The 24569-nt window shown below is 45.1% G+C and overlaps 1 long non-coding RNA gene across 1 annotated transcript; it reads left to right on the forward strand.

The window, feature by feature from the left end:
* Window positions 1-1921: 1921 nt before the first annotated feature.
* Window positions 1922-13506, forward strand: LOC142475313 (uncharacterized). The gene is made up of 6 exons (XR_012790874.1): window positions 1922-2016; window positions 3459-3570; window positions 7211-7330; window positions 8317-8414; window positions 9982-10092; window positions 13403-13506. It is a non-coding gene; the product is annotated as an uncharacterized LOC142475313 (long non-coding RNA).
* Window positions 13507-24569: the final 11063 nt, after the last annotated feature.

The raw sequence follows: 24569 nt of genomic DNA on the forward strand, positions 1-24569 counted from the left end.
CTGGATCCTTTACAACCTGCCTTTCGTACAGCTCGTTCTACAGACTGTGCTTAAAGCAAATTCCCAAGGTCACTTTTCCCTACTAATCCTACTTGATCTATCTGCTGCGTTTGATGCTCTCAATCACTCTCCTCCTTCATATTCTAAACTCTCTCTTGGTATCCGTAACACAGTTCTATCCTGGTTTTCATCATAACTTTCCTGTCACACATTCTCCATCTCTGTTGCTAACATGTCTTCGTCTTCTATTGATCTGTCTGTGGGTATACATCAGGGCTCTGTTCTGAGATCTCTCTTTCTCTCTACATACTATCATTTGGTGACCTCATCAACTCTTTGTGACAATCCTATAAATAACAAATACAAATATCAGGTCATGGGAATAAGTGATTTGGACATAAAAGTAACATTTCGGAAGTGTGGACAACTAATACATCTTGTAGATTGCCTTTACAGTGTGATGTCATTGATTCAGTAGATTGTGTGCAGACCAGGACTGCAGTACAGTGTCACTCACATGGATGACTTGCGTGGTAGAAGCTCAAGAACAAGGATGTCAAACTCCAGTCCTCGAGGGCAGCAAACAGGCCAGGTTTTCAGGATATCCCTACTGAAAACCTGGCCTGTTTGGGACCCTCGAGGACTGGAGTTTGACATGCATGCTCTAGAAGGAGCACAGCTGTGGGTGGGAGGTGGATTTGCTTTGCATCAAATGGTTTGGAGCAAGGTTTATTGTATGTATTATCATAATAACAATGCAATGCTTAACTTTTATTTCAGGAGGGATGACTGCAGAACAGAAGTGAATATTGAAGCCATGTGTTCCTTTTCTTGCAAAAGAGAAAATTTGAAGGACAGTTGAAGAGAAGGAAAATTACTACACAGAGACAGATAAGCAATGTGTATATTTCTCATTTACCATTTAGTATTTGTCGTTTTATTGACTCCACACAATCCGGCTGCTACGGGTTTCACATTGAATATTTTCATCTCTACTCTACCCCTTCCTGTGATCTGAACCATGCAAGTTTTCGTTGATTCAATACATCATGAGTAGAGTGTGGCTACAGTATGAAGTAAAGACCCAAGGACCACATCTACTACCATTCATAACAAGAACATGTGCAGTAGCGCACAGCTGCAGTTCTATGTGATTGTTATGAAAGGTTGAGGTGGTTCAATTCTATGAATCTGGAGTGGGATGGATCCTGTTTGCATCATATGGTTTCATCTAGGCCAGTAGATTATATAACTCTCAGTACAGGTTACACATGGCATCAGTATTAGTGATTTAAAGAGGAGGAAAGCTTCAATGTGGAGAACAAAGCCAAGTAATGTTGAAGTTACTCCTTTTACCATTTACTTGGTCAGTCTGTACTGTCTACTCTCCACACAGCTGCTAAGGATCTTCCATTTTAAATACTTTCACCTCCTATTCTGCACTGCTTTGCTGCCCATTATTCAGAGATGCGTTCCAGTCATGTTTACCACTCTGAATCTCTCTGCAGTCATTGATTCAGCACATCATGGGTAGAGCATGGCTACAGATACAGCAAGCTATTATTATTTTACCGGCTGTTCATCCATAATATTGCATTAAAACATAGAATATCACTTAATTTCCAAAAGATTCAGTGATGCTGATAATGCAGAATCTCACAACATTTCCCATCATAATGCCATAATGCACCAGTGGGAGAAATAATCCTTGCTATATCTGTACATTGTGTGACGTATTACCTCCATGACCATTGAGAGCAAGTACATCTTCTGTATAGAGCGGCTGTGTTATGATGCAGTTATTGATCATCATTGACATAATCACAAGAATCTTATGCAAAGGGAAATTGTCCGCAGCGAAGTGAGATTTCAGCCCCCAAACGTCTGTAATATTAATGCAATGTCTTACTTTTGTTGCAGTGAACACTGAAGAGACGGATCTACTACAACACTGTACAGGATGAGCATACACTACAAGCAGCAAAATGATCTTGCAGTTGACAGTATGTTGTTCTGGTAATGTGCACAATTATTATTTATGGGCTACACACCACAGTGCTGGACATATTCTGTTAACTTCAACTCTACTCCTAACATGGAGATGTCTTCCTGGTGTTACTGATTCAGTACATCATATGCACAGTGTGGTTATGATATGATGGATTGATTTAATGAACCCACCAACCAATGATGACATCTGCATCATCTTCTGTAAAGTGCAGCTACAGCATGATATTATCAGCATTTGGTGCGGTATAATCAGAGGTATCTATGTGCTTTTGTGCCTGTTTTAAGTCCTCCAGCTTAACGCCCCTACACCTCCCACTACACAGGCATACTTACATATGCATACACTGACATCTGGCATACCTACACACACCCCAGGGCCACTTCCTTCCCCTGATGTCAGGGAGAGGATGGGCATGCAGAGTGCAGTAAGTCTCCACGTTACTCTGGCCAACAGTCTTGGCCTACCCCCAGCATCTGTCACCCACAACATCTGTTCCCTCCTTGTAAAGTGCTGAACTATCTCACCTGGGTCAGTGCTATAGCTGATCACAGTACCCGATCAGGATGTCACTGTGACAGGCAGCAGTGCAGATTGACCGGTCAATCAATGCAGTGCCGCAACATATGCACTAAATGAGATTTCCGTGCCCCCAGTCAGGTTACTCCCTGGGCAGTGACCCTGCTCACCCCCTCCCCTAGTTCCACCTCTGATCACAATTATCTCTCTTGGAGAGTGTAGCAAATTGGAGTTGGGGGAATCTCACCTCTGCCATGCATGGTCACAATCTGGGCACAGGACCCAAATAGTGGGCAATGTGGCACTTCTTACAGTAGAGAATAAGTAACTTTATTCTTTACTTGTGTATTAAGGACCTTATTTGCATTAAATTCAGTCCACATGGGACCAAGACTTTCTGGCTTACTGAACAAAGTGGAATTGTTTCGTAGAGGGTGGAGAATTGTATTTTATCTGAAATTACCCCCTCTGCACAAAATACAAACAATTATACCCATACAAGTACCTTGTGGAAGTAGTTGCCCTCTATCTTCCTGTGGTCTCTCCCTGTTTCTCACCGTGCCTCCTCCCATTTCCTTGCACCTCTGTGTCTCCGCATATGTCCCTATACTCAGAGCCGGCTCCGGTCAGTGACATGGGATGCCCAAATATGAGCATATCCATATATGGGCATCCATGCCACTGACCGGAGCCCACTCTGTTGCGGATATGGAGAGAGACTGGGAGATTTACATCCCCTTATAATTCATATGGTGCATAGTACCGGCACGTATTGTTTTACCGGTACTGTGTACCTTCTTACTTTCACACTGGTACAGTATGTGCTGCAGTGGGACTGAGAGGGATATATTGGTAACACATAGTCATTGGTGGGGGAATTCAATCCATTTTGAAAATAGTAATGCATTGTTTTTTACTTTTTTTTTTGCAGTAATGAAGAATGAAAAAGTTCTGTTAAAATTGAATTGGACGTGAACTGGATTCAGCATTTCATCATCAACTCTGCACCAGTGTGAATTGACGTTCTTTAATGTTCTGACAAGGTACATGCAACATCTCTTCCTCTACCCCTACACCACCCTCTGCCTCTTGCCTCTCTCTCCACCTCCCTGCTAAGCGTATTAACCCATCTAATGTAATCCACATTCCTTGTCTCACTTTACTCTTCCCTTCTCACGTGCCCTCTGGAATGTCTGCTCTACGACTAACATGGTCTATTTGTACATGACCTCTTCTGCTCTCATCATCCACCACTTCTCATTCCCCTCACCCCTGTCCTACTCGATACCTCAGCTTAATTGAACTCTCTCCTCTGACATCTACCCTTATCTCTAACCTCTCCTCACTTTCTGCTTAAACTAACTATCTTGTTAACTCTTACAATGCTATCATCTCCTCCTCCCTCCTCCTCCATCATCTATATGCCCCTTCTAGGCTCTGACACACTCATCCCTCTAAGGCCGTGATTATCATGGGCACACGCTTGGTCGTCCACAGTGCGTGCGAGCGATGCAGGGCCTCCCCGTCGCCTCGGACCTCAGTGCAGGGATTGCTGGAGCGACAGGCATGCGCTAACTTTGCCTTCTGTTGCGTGCTTACTATAGACGCAGCCTAACCCATGCATTGGTTAAATTCACAAGCACGCTCTCATCACACTTCATCACATCACACTGCTGCTCTTAACACCTATGGAGGAAATCTCACAGTCTGATTTTCTACACTAAACCTTTGTCCTGTTCTGTAAAACTCTGCTCCTTTTTTTAAGGTCAAACACTACTTTTTCCTCACTCATCAACACTCCAATTTCATTCACACTGTCTTCTATGTATTTGAGTCCCACCACTGACTTTCTCCTCCCACTTAACATCCATCCTTTATTTCTCCTCAAGCCTTTGCTCACTTGAGGCAAGGTGGATGCCATCCACAAGTAGATTCGTTCTCTCCCTTCCCCCTCTCTCTTTTTCTATCTAGATCTCATTGCACTCTTGACTCCTTTTCTCCTGTCACAAAGCTGGAACCTGATCTTCTCTTCTCCCTCTACCACATGCCCTCTCAATCCTATATTCTCACTCTCACCCACATCTTCAATTCCTCCATATCCTTTGGCTCTTTCAACTCTTCCTTTTAAGCATGCAGTGGTCACCCCTATTCTCAAAAATAACCTTGACCTTGTGTGAATTTCTAACTATCGCCCTGTATCCGTCCTACCATTTGCCTCCTAATTGCTAGAACGTCTTGTGATCTCCCGTTTGATCAACATTCTTAAATCACATGCTCCTCTGGGCCCTTCACAATCTGCCTTTCCCAATGTAACCAATTATGTACATAAAGAAAATTCCCAAGGTCCATTTTACTTACTAATCCTGCTTGATCTCTCTTCTGCTTTTGATACTGTCAATCACTCTTCTCATTCATATTCTAAACTCTTTCTTCGTATCCGCAGCAAACTTATATCCTGGTTTTCATCATACTTCTCCATCACACATTCTCCATCTCTGTTGCTAACGTGTCTTTGTCTCCTGTTGTTTTGTCTGTTGGTATACCTCAGGACTCTGTTCTGGGACCTCTCTCACTACATACTATCACTAGTTGACCTTATCAACTATTTTGGCCCTTGATATCATCTCTATGCAGATGATACACACACCTATCCACCCTACCGTCACTCCTGCAATTTAGTTCCTAGTTTCGGGTCGCCTCCTGGCTATATCCTCCATGGATGACACTCTTCTGCCTTAAACCTAATGTCTAAAACTGAGCTCCTCATATTTCCCCCTAAATCTGGCCTAATATCACCTTTCTCCATCGCAGTAAACAGTACTACCATCATCCTGTCATGAAAGCACATTGCCTAGGAGTAACATTTGACTCTTCCCTTTCCATCTTCATTCACGACACTGGCTAAAGTTTGTCGATTCTTTCTCTGTAATATTTCCAAGATTTGCCCTTTTCTCTGTCAATCTACTGCTAAAACGCCAATGCATGCCCTTATCGTATGGGTTAACATACTGCTAACAGGGCTCCCTGCTTCACAACTTTCTCATTTGCAATCTATCCAAAACTCTGCTGCTTGAATAATTTCCCTTTCTCCCACAACAGTATCTGCTCATCTCCTCCTCCTTAAATCCCTCTCCTTGCTTCCCATCAAGTTTCAGATCACCTACAAAGTTCTCCTCCTTACCTTTTTGTTAAGGTTCTCTATTAGTGGTGTACCGAGTACCCGGCGTTACCCGACACATTTCCAGCTACCCGGACATTTACTCGAAACCGGCCACTGAGAAGTGGACTTGGCCGGGTAATACCCGGCGTCGGGTAATGTCAGGGCAGCTGGAAATAATCTTTTATACTTACCTTTCCTAAGACATCTAGGATCAGCAGCAGCAGTCCTCTGATGTTGGCAGCATCAGAGGTGTCTTCACCTGGCGGGGGGAGCTGCAGGAATCACTTCCACAGCACCGAAGCAGGTAAGCTGTGTCTGTGAGCCTGCAGCTCCCCCGCCGGCTGAAGACACCACAGATGCTGCCACCGTCACAGGACTGCTGCTGATCCTAGATGTCACCGCCACCCGGAAGGTAAGTGCCAAACCGTGTACCCGACCGGGTAGAACCTTTCATTTTGGCCGGGTACCCGTTACCCATTTTTTTATAGTTGAGGACCCAGTCCAACACTATTCTCTATTCATCTGCTCCTTCCTACATATCATCTTTGGTCTCGTTATGCCCTTCCTCGTCTCCTAAGCTCTACTAATAACTGTCTCCATTATACTTCTTACACCTCTACTGCGCACTCGCTCTCTTGCCTGAAACCCTTTCCCATCAATTTACCTGTGAAACTCACACACACTCAGTATATGCCAACATACCCTCTTCCACCCACATTTAAGATCAACCTTAAAATTCACAACTTAAATGAAGCATTTCAATAGCTTTTACTCGTTGCTACTGTCACTCATTCAGTCACTAACTATTGTTCCCAAGAAGTGCTTTATACTACAAGTACCCACCATTAAGGACAAGCATTGTCATCTACTGCACTTGTTCCCCCACCTGTTGTCTCTCTGTAAGTCTCCTTACATTTCTCTTAGATTGTAAACTACCCAGGACAGGGATTTACTTTCCTATTGTCTGTTTTTGTTTGTTGAACTTATTGTATAATAATTTCCTGTACTTTTTGGTCTCTCTTGTAAAGCGCTGAGTACACAATGGGTGGTATATAAATAGAGATATATGCAGAGTCTAGAGACAAGGCACACGTGTATAGGTAGCTACAGTTTATCCGGGACCGTATGCATCCTTGAAGTGCCTGTCCCAGTTATTTTCTATTGATTGCAATGTAGGAGTGTCTGTCCTGTCTTATTTTTTTTATTATTATTATTATTATTATTATTATTATTATATATACAAAGATATATACAAAGATTGTTTCCTGTCGTTAGCATGACATTGTGTGACACAGTGTGATACAATGTGATGTCATTGATTCAGTAGATTGTGTGCAGACCGGGACTGCAGTACAGTTTCACTGACATGAATAACTTGTGTGGTAGAAGCTCTAGAAGGAGCACAGCTGTGGGAGGGAGGTGGATTTGCTTTGTATCACATGGTTTGGAGCAAGGTTCATTGTATGTATCGTCAATAATAATTATAATAATAATAATGCAATGCTTAACTTTTTTATTTCAAGAGGAAAGACTGCAGAACAGAAGTGAATATTGAAGCCATGTGTTCATTTTCTTGCAAAATAGAAAATTGAAGGACAGTTGAAGAGGAGGAAAATGACTACACAGAGACAGATAAGCAATGTGTATATTTCTCATTTAGTATTTGTCGTTTTATTGACTCCAAAAAATCCGGCTGCTAAGGGTTTCGCATTGGACATATTCACCTCTACTCCACCCCTTCCTGTGATCTGTACCATGCAGATTTTTGTTGATTCAATACATCATGAATAGAGTGTGGCTACAGTATGAAGTACTGACCCAAGGACCACATCTACTACCATTCATAACAAGAACATGTGCAGTAGCGCACTGCTGCAGTTCTATGTTATTGCTATGAAAGGTTGAGGTGGTGCAATCATATGAATCTTGAGTGGGAGGGATCCTGTTTGCATCATTTAATTTGATCTAGGCCAGTAGAGTATATAACTCTCAGTACAGGTTACATATGGCATCAGTATTAGTGATTTAAAGAACAGAAAAACAGGAGTGGAGAACAAAACCAAGTAATGTTGAAGTTACTACTTTTTACTATTTACTTGGTCAGTCTGTACTGTCTACTCCCCACACAGCTGCTAAGGGTTTCCATTTGAGATACATTCACCTTCTACTCTGCACTACTGTGCTACCCTCTATTCAGAGATGAGTTCAAGTCATGTTTACCACTCTAAATCGCTCTGCAGTCATTGATTCAGCACATCATGGGTAGAGCATGGCTATAGATACAGCAAGCTTTATTTTACCCTAATATTGCATCAAAAAATAGAATATCACTCAGTTTCCTACAGATTTACTGATGCTGATAATGCAGAATCTCACCCTCCCATCATAATACACCAGAGGAAGAAATAATCCTTGCTATATATGTACATTGTGTGACATATTGCCTCCATGACCATTGATGGCAAATACATATTCTGTATAGAGCAGCTGTGTTATGATGTAGTTGTTATTGATCATCATTGAGATATAATCACAAGAATCTTATGCAAAGGGAAACTGTCATTAGCATAGTGGGATTTCAGCCCCCAAACTTCTGTAATATTAATGCAATGTCTTACTTTTATTGCAGTGAACACCGAAGAGACGGATCTACTACAACACTGCACAGGACAAGAGTATACACTACAAGCAGCAAAATGATCATGCAGTTGACAATATGTTGTTCTGGTAATGTGCACAATTATTATGTATGGGCTCCACACCACAGTGCTGGACATATTTTGTTAACTTCAACACTACCCCTACCATGGAGATGTCTTCCTGTGATTGGTGTTACTGATTCAGTACATCATATGCACAGTGTGGCTATTATATGATGGATTGATTTAATGAACCCACCAAACACTGATGACATCTGTATCATCTTCTGTAAAGTGCATCTACAGCAGGATATTATCAGCATTTGGGGTGATATAATCAGAGGCATCTATGTGCTTTTGTGCTGGGTAAAGTCCTCCAGCTGAACCGCCCCCGCCCCCCACCCCCCTACACCTCCTGCCACACAGGCAAACTTACTTACACACACAGCACACTTACTTATGCACACTGACACTTGGCATACCTACACACACACACCCCACAGCCACTGGCATGCATGCAGAGTCCTGGGCATGCAGGATGGGCATGCAGAGTACAGAATATCTCCACCTTGCTCTGGCCCGTACTCTTGGCCTACCCCCAGCATCTGTCACCCACAACCTCTGTTCCCTCCCTGTAAATTGCTGCACTAACACACCTTGGTCAGCGCTGCAACCGATCACAGCACCGGATCATGTCACTGTGATAGGAAGCAGTGCTAATTGACCGGTCAATCAATGCCACGTGGCAACATACGCACCAAAAGAGATTTCCATGCCCCCTGACAGGCTACTCCCTGGGCAGTGACCCTGCTCATCTTCCACCTCTGATCACAATATTCTCTCTTGGAGAGTGTAGCAAATTGGAGTTGGGGGAATTTCACCTCTGCAGTGCATGTAGAGTCCTGTATGCAGAGTACAGAAAGTCTCCACCTTAGTCTGGCCCGTACTCTTGGCCTACCCACAGCATCTGTCACCCACAAATAATACATACACTAATACTCCCCACAATACACACTTTAATACCTCCTCAATAATAATCTCCCCAATAATATTATAGTCTTAAACACAATATACACAATACCCCCTAACACAAGATACCCAATCTAACACTCTCCTCTGCACCTCAACATAATATACACACTATAATACCCTACACACAATATAATACTCCCACACACACACACAATATACACACTATCCTCCTACCGCCATAAAACACAACCAATAATACACACACACTTTGTGGATGTTGGGACCAGCTCCTTGCATGCACCAGTGAAAGAGAGAGGCCTGCCATCCGTGCCTCCCTCCGTTTCCCATCTTCTCCCTGTCTCTCTCCCTCCCTTTCTTTGCATCTCCCTGCATCTTTGCGTATACCCAGTCAGTGACGGCTCCGGTCACGTGATGCCTTAATATGGGCTTATCCATATATCTGTTGCAGAGATGGAGAGAGACCTGGAGATTTTACATTTCCTTATAATTCATATTGGTACTTAGTACGGGCACTTATTGTTTTATCAGTACTGGGTACCTGACCGTACTGGCCTACGAGTGAGAAGGCAATATTGGCATCACACAGTTACTGTTGAATATGTCATTCAATCCATTTTGAAAATAGTAATGCAATGTGGTTTTGTTTTGTTTGCTTTTTGCAGTAAGTAAGAATGAAAAAGTTATATTAAAATTAAATTGGAGGGGAACTGGATTCAGCATTTCTTCATGAACTCTGCACTTGTGAGCATTGACCTTCTTGAGTGCCCTGACAGGTACACGCAACTTTAAGACTATAATCTTCATCAACTGCTGTGCAAGCTTTCGTGCTATACCTCCCCCTCCGGTTTTGATTTATACATTTGCTCTCTCAATTCATGTCCTCTAATATCTGGAGGCTCTCTCCTAGCATTTCTCTCTACCACAGCACGTCATCCCAATGTAACCTCTCTCTTGTTCTTTCTGTTTACTGTTTCCTCACTCCTCTGTAAAACTTTTCTAATGTCTCTAACTTCCACACCTGCTTTTATCCACATGTTCTATACACTTTCCTTCCCCTACCTTTGCATGTGTCTACACAAAGCACCATTTGTACAGACCTCTATTGCAGCTATTTCTGCACTGCTCAATGAAATGCACTCCTGCACATCCTATTCTCTTCCACCTTCCCTCATTCTCTACGCCCCCCTCTCAAAGCCCCCTCTCTCTATGTCTCCTCTCTCTACGCCTATCTGTCTCATTCTCTTGACGCCCTTCTCTCTCTACATATCCCTATCTCGGTCTCTCTCTACACCTATCTCTGTGTCTCCTTCTATGCTCGCTGATGTTGGGGGATATCTCTTATAATCTTGGACCGGCTCATATACACATCAGGCCTCCCTACTAGGAGTGTTAACCTATCTAATGTAATCCACATTCCTTTCCTTACTTTTCTCTTCCCTTCTCCTGTACCCTCTGGAATGTCCACTCTTACTAACAAGGCTCTAGTTGTACATAACCTCTTCTGCTCTCATCAGTCACAATCAGTCATTCCCCTCACCGCATCTTACCTGTCCCACTGATTTGCCTCTGCTTAATTAAACTCTCCTCTGACATCTACTCTAACCTCTCTTCTCTCTTCTCTCTCTTTCTTTCTGCTTAAACTAACAATCTTATTAACTCTTACAATGCTATCCTCCTATCTATATGCCCCCTATAGGCTCTGACACACTCATCCCTCTAACCCACACCTTTGGCTAAATTCCCAAACACACTCATCACACTTCCACTCGCTGTTCTTAATACCTACGTAGGAAATCTCACACTTTGTTTGATTTTTCTACAGTAAAAATGTCTCCTGTCCTGTATAAAGCTGCTCTCTAGGGCTAAATACACTACTTTTTTCCACACTCATCAACACTCAAATTTAATTTACGCTGTTTTTTTTCTCTGTATTTGACTCCCTCCACTGACCTTCTCCTCCCACTTGCCATCCTTCCTTCACTTCTCCTCAAGCATTTGACTACTTCAGAGGCAAGGTGGATGCCACCCAAAAGGAGATTCCTTCTGTCCCTTCCCCCTTCTCTCCTTCTACCCAAATCTCCTTCTGCACTTGACTCCTTTTCTTCTCTTACAGAGCTGGAAGCTAATCATCTTCTATTCTCCCTCTACCACATGCCCTCTAGATCGTATCCCCTCACACCTTACTGCATCTCTTAGTCCCCACTCTCACCCACATCTTCAATTTCTCCCTATTCTCTGGATTTTTGCCCTCTTACTTTAAGCCTGTAGCGGTCACCCTTTTGTCAGAAACAAACTACACCCTATGTGCCTTACTAACTACCGCTCTGTATCCCTCATGCTGTTTGCCTTCTAATTGCTAGTGTCAACATTCTTAAATCACATGCCCTCCTGGATCCTTTACAACCTGCCTTTCGTACAGCACGTTCTACAGACTGTGCTTAAAGCTAATTCCCAAGGTTTTTCCCTACTAATCCTACTTGATCTATCGGCTGCGTTTGATGCTCTCAATCACTCTCCTCCTTCATATTCTAAACTCTCTCTTGGTATCAGTAACAAAGTTCTATCCTGGTTTTCATCATAACTTTCCTGTCACACATTCTCCATCTCTGTTGCTAACATGTCTTCGTCTTCTATTGATCTGTCTGTGGGTATACATCAGGGCTCTGTTCTGAGATCTCTCTTTCTCTCTACATACTATCATTTGGTGACTTCATCAATGCTTTTGGCCTTAGATATAATCTCTATGCGGATGATACACACACAAATCTATCCACCCCTGTTCTCACTCCTGCAATCCAGTCCCTACTCTTGGGTTGTCTCCTGGCTATATGCTCATGGATGGCACTCCACTGCCTTAAACTTAATGTCTAACACTGGGCTCATATTATCCCCTTTCTCCATCACAGTAAACAGTACTACCATCTATCTTGTCATCAAACATGTTGCATAGGAGTAACATTTGGCTCTTCAATTCCATCTCCATTCACATGCACGGCTATGGGTAAAATGTGTTGCCTCTTTCTCTGTAATATTGCCAAGATCTTCCCTTTCCCCTCTCAACCTACTGCTAAAACTCCAATGTATACTGTTATCCTATAGGTTATTTTAACATACTACTAACAGGCCTCCATGCTTCACAACTTTCTCCTATGCAAAACTCTGCTGCTTGAATTATCTCACTTTCTCCCACAACAGTCTCTGCTCATCTCCTTAAATCCCTGTCCTGGCATCCCATCAAGTTTTTGTATCACCTACAAAGTTCTCCTCCTTACCTTTTTGTTAAGGCTCTCCATTAATCTGCTCCTTCTTGCATATCATCTTTGATCTCTCGTTATGCCCTTGCTTGTCTCTTGCACTATAACCATAACTGTCTCCTGTAAACTTCTTTCACCTCTACTGTTCTCTCACTTGCCTGAAACCATTTTCCATCACTGCACCGTACATGTGAAACGTCCTCACACTCAGTATATGCCAACATAACCTCTTCCACCCACATGTAAGACCAATCTTAAAATTCACGACTTAAATCAAGCATTTAAAAAACTTTGACTCGTGGCTACTGTCCCACACCCACAGTCACTGCTAACAACTATTGTTCCCAAGATGTGCTTTCTACTAATTGTACCCACCATTAAGGACAAGCATTGTCATCTACTGCACTTCTTCCCCCAACTGCTGCCTCTCTTTAAGTCTTCTAACATTTCTATTAGATTGTAAAGTTCCCAGGGCAAGGATTTACTTTCCTATAATCTGTTTTTATTTGTCGCACTTATTTTTTAATTATTTTTCCCCTCTCCCCTAATGATATACATATAGGTTTTCCTGTCATTTGCATGACAGAGTTATTATGGTTAACTATTGCATCATGTAGACTGCCTTTTCAGTGTGATGTAATTGATTCAGTACTTTGTGTGCAGACTGTGACTGCAGTACAGTGTCACGAACATTAATGACTTGTGTGGTAGAAGCTCTAGAAGGAACACAGCTATGGGAGGGAGGTGGATTTACTTTGGATCACATGGTTTGGCGCAAGGTTCATTGTATGTATGATCATAACCATGCAATGCTTAACTTTTATTTCAGGAGGGAAGAACAGTGAATATTGAAGCCATGTGTTTCTTTTCTGTCAGAAGAGAAATTTTGAAAGACAGTTGAAGAGGAGGAAAATGACTACACAGAGACAGATAAGCAATGTGTATATTTCTCATTTAGTATTTGTCGTTTTGTTGACTCCACACAATCCAGCTGCTAAGGGTTTCGCATTGGACATATTCCCCTCTACTCTACCCTTCCTGTGATCTGTACCATGCAGGTTTTTGTTGATTCAATACATCATGAGTAGAGTGTGGCTGCTGTATGAAGTATTGACCCAAGGACCACATCTACTACCATTCATAACAAGAACATGTGCAGTAGCGCACTGCTGTAGTTCTATGTGTTTTATTAAAGGTTGAAGTGGTGCAATCATATGAATCTGGAGTGGGATGAATCCTGTTTGCATCATATGGTTTCATCTAGGCTAGTAGAGTATATCTCTCAGTACAGGTTACACATGGCATCAGTAGTAGTGATTTAAAGAACAGAAAAAACAAGAGAAACTTCAATGTTGATAACAAAGCCAAGTAATGTTGAAGATACTCCTTTAACTATTTATTTGATCAGTCTGTACTGTCTACTCCCCACACAGCTACTAAGTCTTCCATTTGAGATACATTCACCTCCTACTCTGCACTGCTGTTCTGTCCTCTATTCAGAGATGAGTTCCAGTCATGTTTACCACTCTGAATCACTCTGCAGTCATTGATTCAGCACATCATGGGTAGAGCATGGCTACAGATACAGTAAGCTTTATTTTACCGGCTGATCATCCATAATATTGCATTAAAACATAGAATATTACTCAGTTTCCAAAAGATTCAGTGATGCTAATAATGCAGAATCTTACAACACATCCCATCATAATGCACCAGAGGAAGAAATAATCCTTGCTACACTACCGACACGTTTTATTGAAGCACGGCTAGCACCGCAAGCCGGGGGATGCCCCGGCGTGCTAGCCGCACTCCCTCAGCGTGCCGCGCATCACCGATGCACGGTCACGCGTCATCGGGTGCCTGCGCCCCCTGCACGCGCGTCCAGGGCTCCCCGAGGGAGCACTGGTGTCCCGCGATGTGGGGGACAGCGGCAGGGGGTTCCGGGGGACCCGACGGACCCGGCAGCGGAAGGGAGAAAGCCCCGATCGGAGGGCGCTCCTCCGCTGCTTCGGCGTGCGCCCGGCACCCTCCGGCGCGCGCCAGGTTACTGCTGCGGCCAAGAACGGGCAAATGCTCGAATAAACTCGGCCGCAGCAGTATATCTGTACATTGTGTGACGTTTGGCCTCCATGACCATTGATAGCAAATACATATTTTGTATTGAGCGGCTGTGTTATGATGTAGTTGTTATTGATCATCATTGAGATATAATCACAAGAATCTTATGCAAAGGGAAAATGTCTGCAGCATAGTGGGATTTCAGCTCCCAAACTTCTGTAATATTAATGCAATGTCTTACTTTTATTGCAGTGAACACTGAAGAGACGGATCTACGACAACACTGCACAGGACAAGAGCAAACACTACAAGCAGCAAAATGATCTTGCAGTTGCAAGTATGTTCTGTAATGTGCACAATTATTATTTATGGGCTACACACCACAGTGCTGGACATATTCTGTTAACTTCTACCCCTACCATGGAGATGTCTTCCTGTGATTGATTCAGTACATCATATGCACAGTGTGGCTATGATATGATGGATGGATTTAATGAACCCACCACCCACTGACATCTGCATCATCTTCTGTAAAGTGCAGCAGGATATTATCAGCATTTGGGGTGGTATAATCTGGGGCATCTATGTGCTTTTGTGCCTGGATAAGTTCCTCCAGCTGAACCACCCCCCTATACCTGCCACACAGGCATACTTACAGAGCACACTTACTTATGCACACTGACACTTGGAATACACACACACACACACACACAGACACTGTCATGCATGCAGTGTCCTGTATGCAGAGTACAGAAAGTCTCCACCTTACTCTGGCCCGTACTCATGGCCTATCCCCAGCATCTGTCATCCACAACCTCTGTTCCCTCCCTGTAAAGTGCTGCACTAACACACCTGGGTCAGCGCTGCAGCTGATCACAGTGCCGGATCATGATGTCAATGGGATAGGCAGCAGAGCTGATTGACAAGTCAATCAATGCAGCTCCGCAATATATGCACCAAAAGAGATTTCTGTACCCCCTGTCAGGCTACTCCCTGGGCAGCGACCCTTCTCACCCCTCTCATTCCACCTCTGATCACAATAATCTCTCTTGGAGTGTGTAGCAAATTGGAGTTGGGGGAATCTCACCTCTGTAGTGCATGGTCACAATCTGGGCACTGTACCCAAATATTGGGCAATGTGGCACGTCTTACAGTAGAGAATAGAATAAGTAACTATATTCTTTACTTGTGTATTAAGGAACTTATTTGCAATAAAAATTCAGTCCACCTGGGACCAAGACTTTCTGGTTTTCTGAACAAAGTGGAATTTTTTTCCTATAATTTTATATTCTCTGAAATGTAACATCACAATAAAGTACTCCTATTTTTTTCCTTTGTGCTTTTTTATGGACTATTCCTTTATGTATTTCACTTAATGGGACTAATTACCTTACGATTAGATTTCACTTGTATTGTCTTGGGTTACTCTTTGGAATTTCTCTCTGTGTTCATTTATACTATCTTATTTAGAGCAGTCTTTGCCATTGGACCCCATTTCTTGCCAGAGAGATCTGTAACACAGAGTATTGAAGAGAGTACAGAACAGTGGTGAAGTAGATTTTTATGCTTCTAGGCAGCCTCCCTTCTCACCATGTATTCTGCCCCCGACGGTCTCTTGCACTGCTCCCTCCTACACCCACTCTCCTCACTCTTCCCTCCCCTCCCCGCTATCACTCAATGACCCCCTCTCATTCAATCCTGCTCCCTTACTCCCCCCTCACTCATTCTTCCTTCTGCACACACAATCCTCCCGAATATCACTCCCAAACAACACACACACTAATTCTCCCCACAATACACACTATAATACCTCCTTGTGACGATAGCTTCCACAGGCTTATTAATATTACACAAAAATAATTGGGTTTGAACTGAACGAGGCTTAAGATATAATAAATTGTATTTATTCCTTAGAATATAGGTGAACACAACAGATAATACAGTAACGAACAAGAAGTACACTTACTTAAGGGTTGGGGAATGAGAAGTATGATGTAGCATTTCTTTCAGCAGTGAGGAAATCATTCAGGTGATATCAGGTAACCATATCAGCAAACGAAGACAAAGGATATATGGGTGGACAGCAGTTTATAAACCATTCTCCTTCTATTCTTAACCTTAAGCACAGGGGATTGGTTTACAATTACCTCCAGCCACTCACTAACGTGGGAAAGCATTCTGACCCATGCCCCCCTGCTAGTTGGCACATGCGCAGTAGAACTCTGGGGGTCTCATTTCTGAAGCCCCACATTTACGTCAGGAATGCCAGACAGTCTACCATTTGGAGTTCTGGCAGGAAAACCTTTGTTGAAAGGTGTTAACTGGAACACTTAAGACCTGCCCTGGTTTGGGCTTCGGATAAACAGTGAGGGTGATAAAACTCTTTGAACAGCACTTAAATCCTAGACATAGCGGCGTCCCCAGGGCCATCTGCTACCTTATGGCCCAAAAGAATCTCTTCTGGGTCTTTGTCCATACCTTAAGATACACTATTAAGCATAAAACATAAACGTATTAAAATATCCGGTTCCGTTAGGTTTAGCAGGTCCAAACTTCCCAGTTCGCATTGCCAGAACTGGGACACCATATGGTCCAAAAAGCGACTTGCTACGACCTAAGAAACCGGAGTTACACCAATGCACATTAAATCATTTTAATACAAAAATCTCCATTGAAAAAGAAATCTCAGCTTTTCACTAAATCCCCATTGAAAACAACGGGCAGCTCCGCCATAGACTTTCAATGGTAAATCGCCGCCATTGAAGTCAATGGGGGTTTTCTGCCATTGAAGTTTATGGGAAAAGTCCCGAACTTCAAGGGGGTCCATACTCCGTCGGGTTGGTCCAAGCGGGTCAAGGATGGTTCTGCAGCGATGCCGGAGCAGTGGCTACAGATACCCCAAACCCTGATCCGCTGAACCCTCCGGAACCGGAGATATGGATTCCTAAAATTCAGCATTTCTCACTTAGTCATTTTTCTGAGCCGTTTCTGCCGCCGCCGGCAAAGCCTATGGCGCGACCCGCTCTATCTGGTTCGACCCTTATCGGGGGTCCAGGATTCGGGGACCCGGTGGTGGTCGAGTGGGGGGACGCTTAGGAACTAGGGGCAAAAAGAATTTTATCCCTAGGTGCCCTAAAACAGTTTATTTCCCCGCTAATTGACGTTGAACTTGACCCAGTGATTTTAGCTCTTTTGAAGGACATTGTATCCGCTTTGCGGTTTGCGGTCTGGACGGCAGCCAACTAGGTTACCTCGAGGCATCTCCATTGAAGTCAATGAGCCCATTGACTTTCAATGGGAAACGCCGCTCTCCCTCTCGGACGCCACCTGCTGGTCACTACAGGAAACAGGACGAAAACAGCACAAATTCCTATTGAAATGCATTGAGCCCTAATGGCGGCCAATGGGGACCTGCAAAATGGTGCCCGAAAAGGCGGGAAACTTACACAAAGAGCTATAATCATTATTAACCCTTGTGCTCCCGGATGGATTCTAGTGTGTGTGATGCAAACACTGAGTAACCAGACATTACAATGGAACAGGGGAAAATACATTTACATGTCATAACAAGGGTTACATCACATTTCTGGACCTCAGCCCAGTTAACCCCTTGTCTCCCTGGTGCGGTCAGGGGTGGCCAAATGGGGTGCAACCCCTTTAATACCGGGCCACCCCCTCTCTCCCTCTACACCTCCCCTTCTTAATGCGTGTCCTGTGGCCCACTGGCCCTGACGGGGAGTGGGGCACTGCTGGCACCATTAATGAATTCAGTCTCAGAGGGATAGTCCTGGCGTGAAAGTCCATCAGCATTGCTGTTTTCACTACCCTTTTTGTGCTGAATGGTGAATTCAAATTCTTGCAAAGCCAAGCTCCATCTCAGCAGTTTGGCATTTTCCCCTGATACCCTCTGTAGCCAGCTCAGGGGATTGTGGTCGGTAATGACCGTGAAAGCCCTCCCATAGACATAGGGCTGGAGCTTTTTGAGTGCCCACACAATGGCCAAGCACTCCTTTTCAATGGTGGCATATGCCACCTCCCTGGGGAGCAGTTTGCGACTGAGATACACCACAGGGTGCTCTTTGCCGTCGTCCCCCACCTGGCTCAACACAGCCCCCACACCAAAGTCTGAGGCATCAGTCTGAATAAGAAAATGCTTGGTATAATCTGGGGCAGCCAGGATGGGGGCCTCAGCAAGCGCAGCTTTCAGTGCCTGGAAAGCAGTTTCACAGCAGGAGACCAGGTAATAAGCACAGGCAGTTGCTTCTTAGTCAGATCAGTCAGGGGTTTGGCCACGGCGCTGTACTGTGGGACAAATTTCCTGTAGTACCCTGCGGTGCCCAAAAAGGCCATGACCTGTTTCTTGGTTTTTGGAACAGGCCACTGAACTATGGCTTCTACCTTGGCTGGCTCTGGCTTGAAATGCCCTCCACCCACCCTGTGCCCTAAGTACAGGACTTCTGCCATACCTACCATACACTTAGTGGGTTTTAAGGTAAGCCCAGCCTCCCTGATTCTATCCAGCACCGCAGCTACATGTCCTATGTGGGATTCCCAGGAATTACTAAAGACAGCAATGTCATCTAAGTAAGCCCTGGCATAGCTCTGCATCCCTTCCAGTAACCTATTGACCAGGCGTTGGAAGGTAGCCGGGGCATTCTTCATCCCAAATGGCATCACCAAAAACTCATAGAGGCCACTTGGAGTGAAGAATGCTGACTTCTCCCTAGCCTCCAGGGTCAGGGGAATCTGCCAGTAGCCTTTGCTCAGATCCATGGTGGTCAGATACTTTGCCCCCGCGAGTTCATCTAGTAACTCATCCATGCGGGGCATGGGGTAAGCATCTGACACCGTCCCAGCATTGAGCAACCGGTAGTCCACACAAAACCGGGTGGTTTTGTCCTTCTTAGGCACTAGGACTACTGGACTTGCCCAAGGGCTCTGGGACGGAGTAATTACCCCTAGGGTCAGCATCTCCTCAATCTCTCTCTCTCCATACTTGTCTTGACCTCTGCTGACACTCTATAAGCGTGCTTATGCAGAGGCTGCAGGTCCCCTGTGTGTACTGGGTGTTTGGTGAGATGTGTGGTCCCTGGCATGTCAGTGAAGAGGGCGCTATACTGAGCTAGCATGTCCCTGGCTTCTCCCTTCTGCCTAGCACTCAACTGTGCCCCGATCTCTACCTGCTCAACAGTGTTTCCTTGCTTTGCCTCCCCTAGGAGATCAGGCAGAGCATTGCTCGCCGGATCCTCCAGCAGTGGGCTACAAATGGCCATTACTGCTCCCATACTCGGTGCTCTGTATTCCTTTAACATATTAATGTGATATGTCTTGTGCCTCTCAGGCGCTACCTGTACAACATAGTTGCACTCATTCACCTTTCGGATAACCGGGTACGGTCCCGACCAGGCAGCCATCAGCTTGTTCTCCCGAGTGGGTTTGAGAACAAGCACCTGCTGTCCTGGGATGAATTCTCTGCTACGGCCTGCTGGTCATACCATTGCTTCTGCTTGGTCTGAGCAGCCCTGAGGTGGTCCTGGGCCACCCCCATAAGCATCTCTAACCGGTCTCTGAGATCTACTACATACTGGATCACTGAAGCATCAGTAGCAGTAGTCTTCCCCTCCCATCCCTCACGGAAGAGGTCCAGAGGTCCACGTACCCTGCGGCCATATAGTAGCTCGAAGGGGGAGAAGCCTGTAGATTCTTGCGGTACCTCTCGGTATGCAAACAGCAAGTGCTGCAGGTGAATCTCCCAGTCTTTCCCCTCCGCCTCTATAAAGGTCCGAAGCATCTGCTTCAGGGTACCATTAAACCTCTCACATAATCCGTTTGTTTGGGGATGGTAAGGGGTAGTGCGCTGGTGCTGTACACCGCAGGCATCCCAGAGACAATGTAACAGTTCACTCATGAACTGCGACCCCTGATCAGTTAGGATCTCACTAGGGAAACCTACCCTAGCAAAAATGTTCAGCAAAGCTGCTGCCACTGTCTTGGCACTTATGGTGCCCAGCGCTACCGCCTCAGGGTACCGGGTGGCAAAATCCACCACCGTGAGGATGTAGCACTTCCCTGACCTGCTAGGAATCATGAGGGGTCCTATCAGGTCCATCGCTACCTTCTGGAAGGGTTCCCCTATTATCGGTAGGGGTCTCAGGGGTGCCTTCACACGGTCGCCCGCCTTACCTACTCGCTGGCAGGCATCACAGGAGCGGCAGAAATCAGCCGCATCCCTGGATGCCCCCGGCCAGAAATAACGCTGCAATAACCGGGCTCGCGTTCTGGTGACCCCCTGATGTCCCGCTAACGGAATAGAGTGAGCTACCCATAACAATTGCTGTCGGTACCCCTGGGGTACTACTAGCTGTCGCTTACCGGTCAATCCCTTCTCTATTCTTGGATTCCCTTCTTCTCTGTATAGGAGTCCCTTATGCCATAGGCAGCGCTCAGTGCCCTCCCCTGCCTGAGATTCGGACGCCCGAAGTCTCACGCCGGCCAGGGTAGGGTCTGCCTTCACTGCCTCCCTAAACTGGGCTCCTAAATCTGCCCCCCCCCCAGTCATGTCATTGTCAGGGGAAGGGGACACGGTAAGGGGGAACAGTAAGTCAGCCTGTGGTTGCAACTGATCCTGGCTTACCTCCCTGGGCTCCTCTGTGCCCTCCGCTAACGTTGGTCCCAAAGGCTGGGGGACTGGGGTGGCCACCGCCGACATTGCCGCGGTCTGGCTCCGGGTAACCGCCGCCACTGCAGCGGGCTGGGGCACACGGTCGTAGGTGCAGGTCATCGGTCCCAGGTCATTGCCCAAAAGAATTTCAGCATCCAAACCTGGTAAAAACCCCACCTCCCGCACACTCTTGCCCACCCCCCAATCCAAAAAAATGCGGGCCACCTGCAGGAAACGTGGCTCTCCGTCAGCCACAGTGATCTGTATCCCAGGGCCTGGGATCAATTCCTCTGGCCGGACCATATCAGGTCGGACCAGGGTCACTGCAGCTCCTGAATCAAGTAAGCCAACTGCTTGCCGGTCACCGACTGTGACCGGGGTGAGATGCTTGCTCCTGCCGTCCGTCTGCTGCAGGTCTGCGCTGTGATGTCCTCCGCTCCTGGCTGTAGGCACTGAAGAAACCGGGGTAGGGGTGACATGGGACGTCTCGCTGGGAGTTGTTTCCATGACCGGTCCTGGTTCTTTGGTGGAAGCCACCCGCACGCGGGCTACCGGCTTTGCAGCTGGGGTGCGTTGCCCTCGATAGGGTCCGTTGGAACGCAGGGGTTCCGGGCAATCTGGTCTGATGTGACCAGTGCTGTTGCAATTGTAGCACCGGCGCTCATGCCGGAGCTCTCCCGCCTTCTGTGACCCGCTGCCCGCAGGCGGCTTTTGGGTCCACTGGGGGGTACTCACAGCTTTCTTGGCCGGCGCCGGTGGGGTTACCGCTTTGGCTGGTACCTTGGCGGTCATCTGGGACCGGCTGACCACATAGTCATCTGCCATCCTCGCCGCCTCGGTGTAGGTCTTGGGCTTTTTATCATACACAAAAGCCCTCACCGCCGGCGGGCACTGCTGCATGAGCTGCTCCTGAAAGATGAGGTCCAGCAGGCGTTGGTAAGTCTTGGCCTCAGAGCCCTCCACCCAGTGTAACCCATACAAAGCCATGCGGGTCACATAAGTGACATAGGTCTCCTGAGGGTGCCTCTCCTCCAGCCGGAACTTACCCCGGTAAGCTTCAGGGGTAAAACCATGCTGAAACAGCAAAAGTTCTTTCAGGTGGTCATAGTCATCAGCAAACTCCTCTGTAAGCGCCATCAAAGTCTGTTTAGCCAAGCTGGAGAGTAGCGGGTCCAGGCGTGCAACCCTATGCTGGGGAAGCACCCCGTACCGCCGGCACTGCGTTTCAAAGTTCCTTAGAAACATGTCAATCCGATCAGTGCCCTCCACATACTTGGTGAGACTGTGCTTGTCCAGTTGGAGTCCATCTCTGGGGGGTCGGACCGGGGGGCAATAAGCGGGTCTGTTCATTGCCATAGAGATAAACGTTAGGGTTAGGGTTAGGGTTATAGGGGAATACGAAAATTTAGGTATGTGACTCATTTGGGTACTAACCAATCAGAGAAGAGTTAGGGTTGAAAGTTAGGGTTGAAAGTTAGGGTTGAAAGTTAGGGTTGAAAGTTAGGGTTGACACTTAGGATTATTTTTCTATTTTTGTTTGGCCCAGGGTTATAGGGGAATACGAAAATTTAGGTATGTGACTCATTTGGGTACTAACCAATCAGAGAAGAGTTAGGGTTGAAAGTTAGGGTTGAAAGTTAGGGTTGAAAGTTAGGGTTGACACTTAGGATTATTTTTCTATTTTTGTTTGGCCCAGGGTTATAGGGGAATACGAAAATTTAGGTATGTGACTCATTTGGGTACTAACCAATCAGAGAAGAGTTAGGGTTGAAAGTTAGGGTTGAAAGTTAGGGTTGAAAGTTAGGGTTGACACTTAGGATTATTTTTCTATTTTTGTTTGGCCCAGGGTTATAGGGGAATACGAAAATTTAGGTATGTGACTCATTTGGGTACTAACCAATCAGAGAAGAGTTAGGGTTGAAAGTTAGGGTTGAAAGTTAGGGTTGAAAGTTAGGGTTGAAAGTTAGGGTTGAAAGTTAGGATTATTTTTCTATTTTTGTTTGGCCCAGGGTTATAGGGGAATACGAAAATTTAGGTATGTGACTCATTTGGGTACTAACCAATCAGAGAAGAGTTAGGGTTGAAAGTTAGGGTTGAAAGTTAGGGTTGAAAGTTAGGGTTGACACTTAGGATTATTTTTCTATTTTTGTTTGGCCCAGGGTTATAGGGGAATACGAAAATTTAGGTATGTGACTCATTTGGGTACTAACCAATCAGAGAAGAGTTAGGGTTGAAAGTTAGGGTTGAAAGTTAGGGTTGAAAGTTAGGGTTGAAAGTTAGGGTTGACACTTAGGATTATTTTTCTATTTTTGTTTGGCCCAGGGTTATAGGGGAATACGAAAATTTAGGTATGTGACTCATTTGGGTACTAACCAATCAGAGAAGAGTTAGGGTTGAAAGTTAGGGTTGAAAGTTAGGGTTGAAAGTTAGGGTTGAAAGTTAGGATTATTTTTCTATTTTTGTTTGGCCCAGGGTTATAGGGGAATACGAAAATTTAGGTATGTGACTCATTTGGGTACTAACCAATCAGAGAAGAGTTAGGGTTGAAAGTTAGGGTTGAAAGTTAGGGTTGAAAGTTAGGGTTGACACTTAGGATTATTTTTCTATTTTTGTTTGGCCCAGGGTTATAGGGGAATACGAAAATTTAGGTATGTGACTCATTTGGGTACTAACCAATCAGAGAAGAGTTAGGGTTGAAAGTTAGGGTTGAAAGTTAGGGTTGAAAGTTAGGGTTGAAAGTTAGGGTTGACACTTAGGATTATTTTTCTATTTTTGTTTGGCCCAGGGTTATAGGGGAATACAAAAATTTAGGTATGTGACTCATTTGGGTATTAACCAATCAGAGAAGAGTTAGGGTTGAAAGTTAGGGTTGAAAGTTAGGGTTGAAAGTTAGGGTTGAAAGTTAGGGTTGACACTTAGGATTATTTTTCTATTTTTGTTTGGCCCAGGGTTATAGGGGAATACGAAAATTTAGGTATGTGACTCATTTGGGTACTAACCAATCAGAGAAGAGTTAGGGTTGAAAGTTAGGGTTGAAAGTTAGGGTTGAAAGTTAGGGTTGAAAGTTAGGGTTGAAAGTTAGGGTTGAAAGTTAGGGTTGACACTTAGGATTATTTTTCTATTTTTGTTTGGCCCAGGGTTATAGGGGAATACGAAAATTTAGGTATGTGACTCATTTGGGTACTAACCAATCAGAGAAGAGTTAGGGTTGAAAGTTAGGGTTGAAAGTTAGGGTTGAAAGTTAGGGTTGAAAGTTAGGGTTGAAAGTTAGGGTTGA

The sequence above is a fragment of the Ascaphus truei genome, unplaced genomic scaffold (assembly GCF_040206685.1).
Source record: "Ascaphus truei isolate aAscTru1 unplaced genomic scaffold, aAscTru1.hap1 HAP1_SCAFFOLD_1147, whole genome shotgun sequence".
Lineage (NCBI taxonomy): Eukaryota > Metazoa > Chordata > Amphibia > Anura > Ascaphidae > Ascaphus > Ascaphus truei.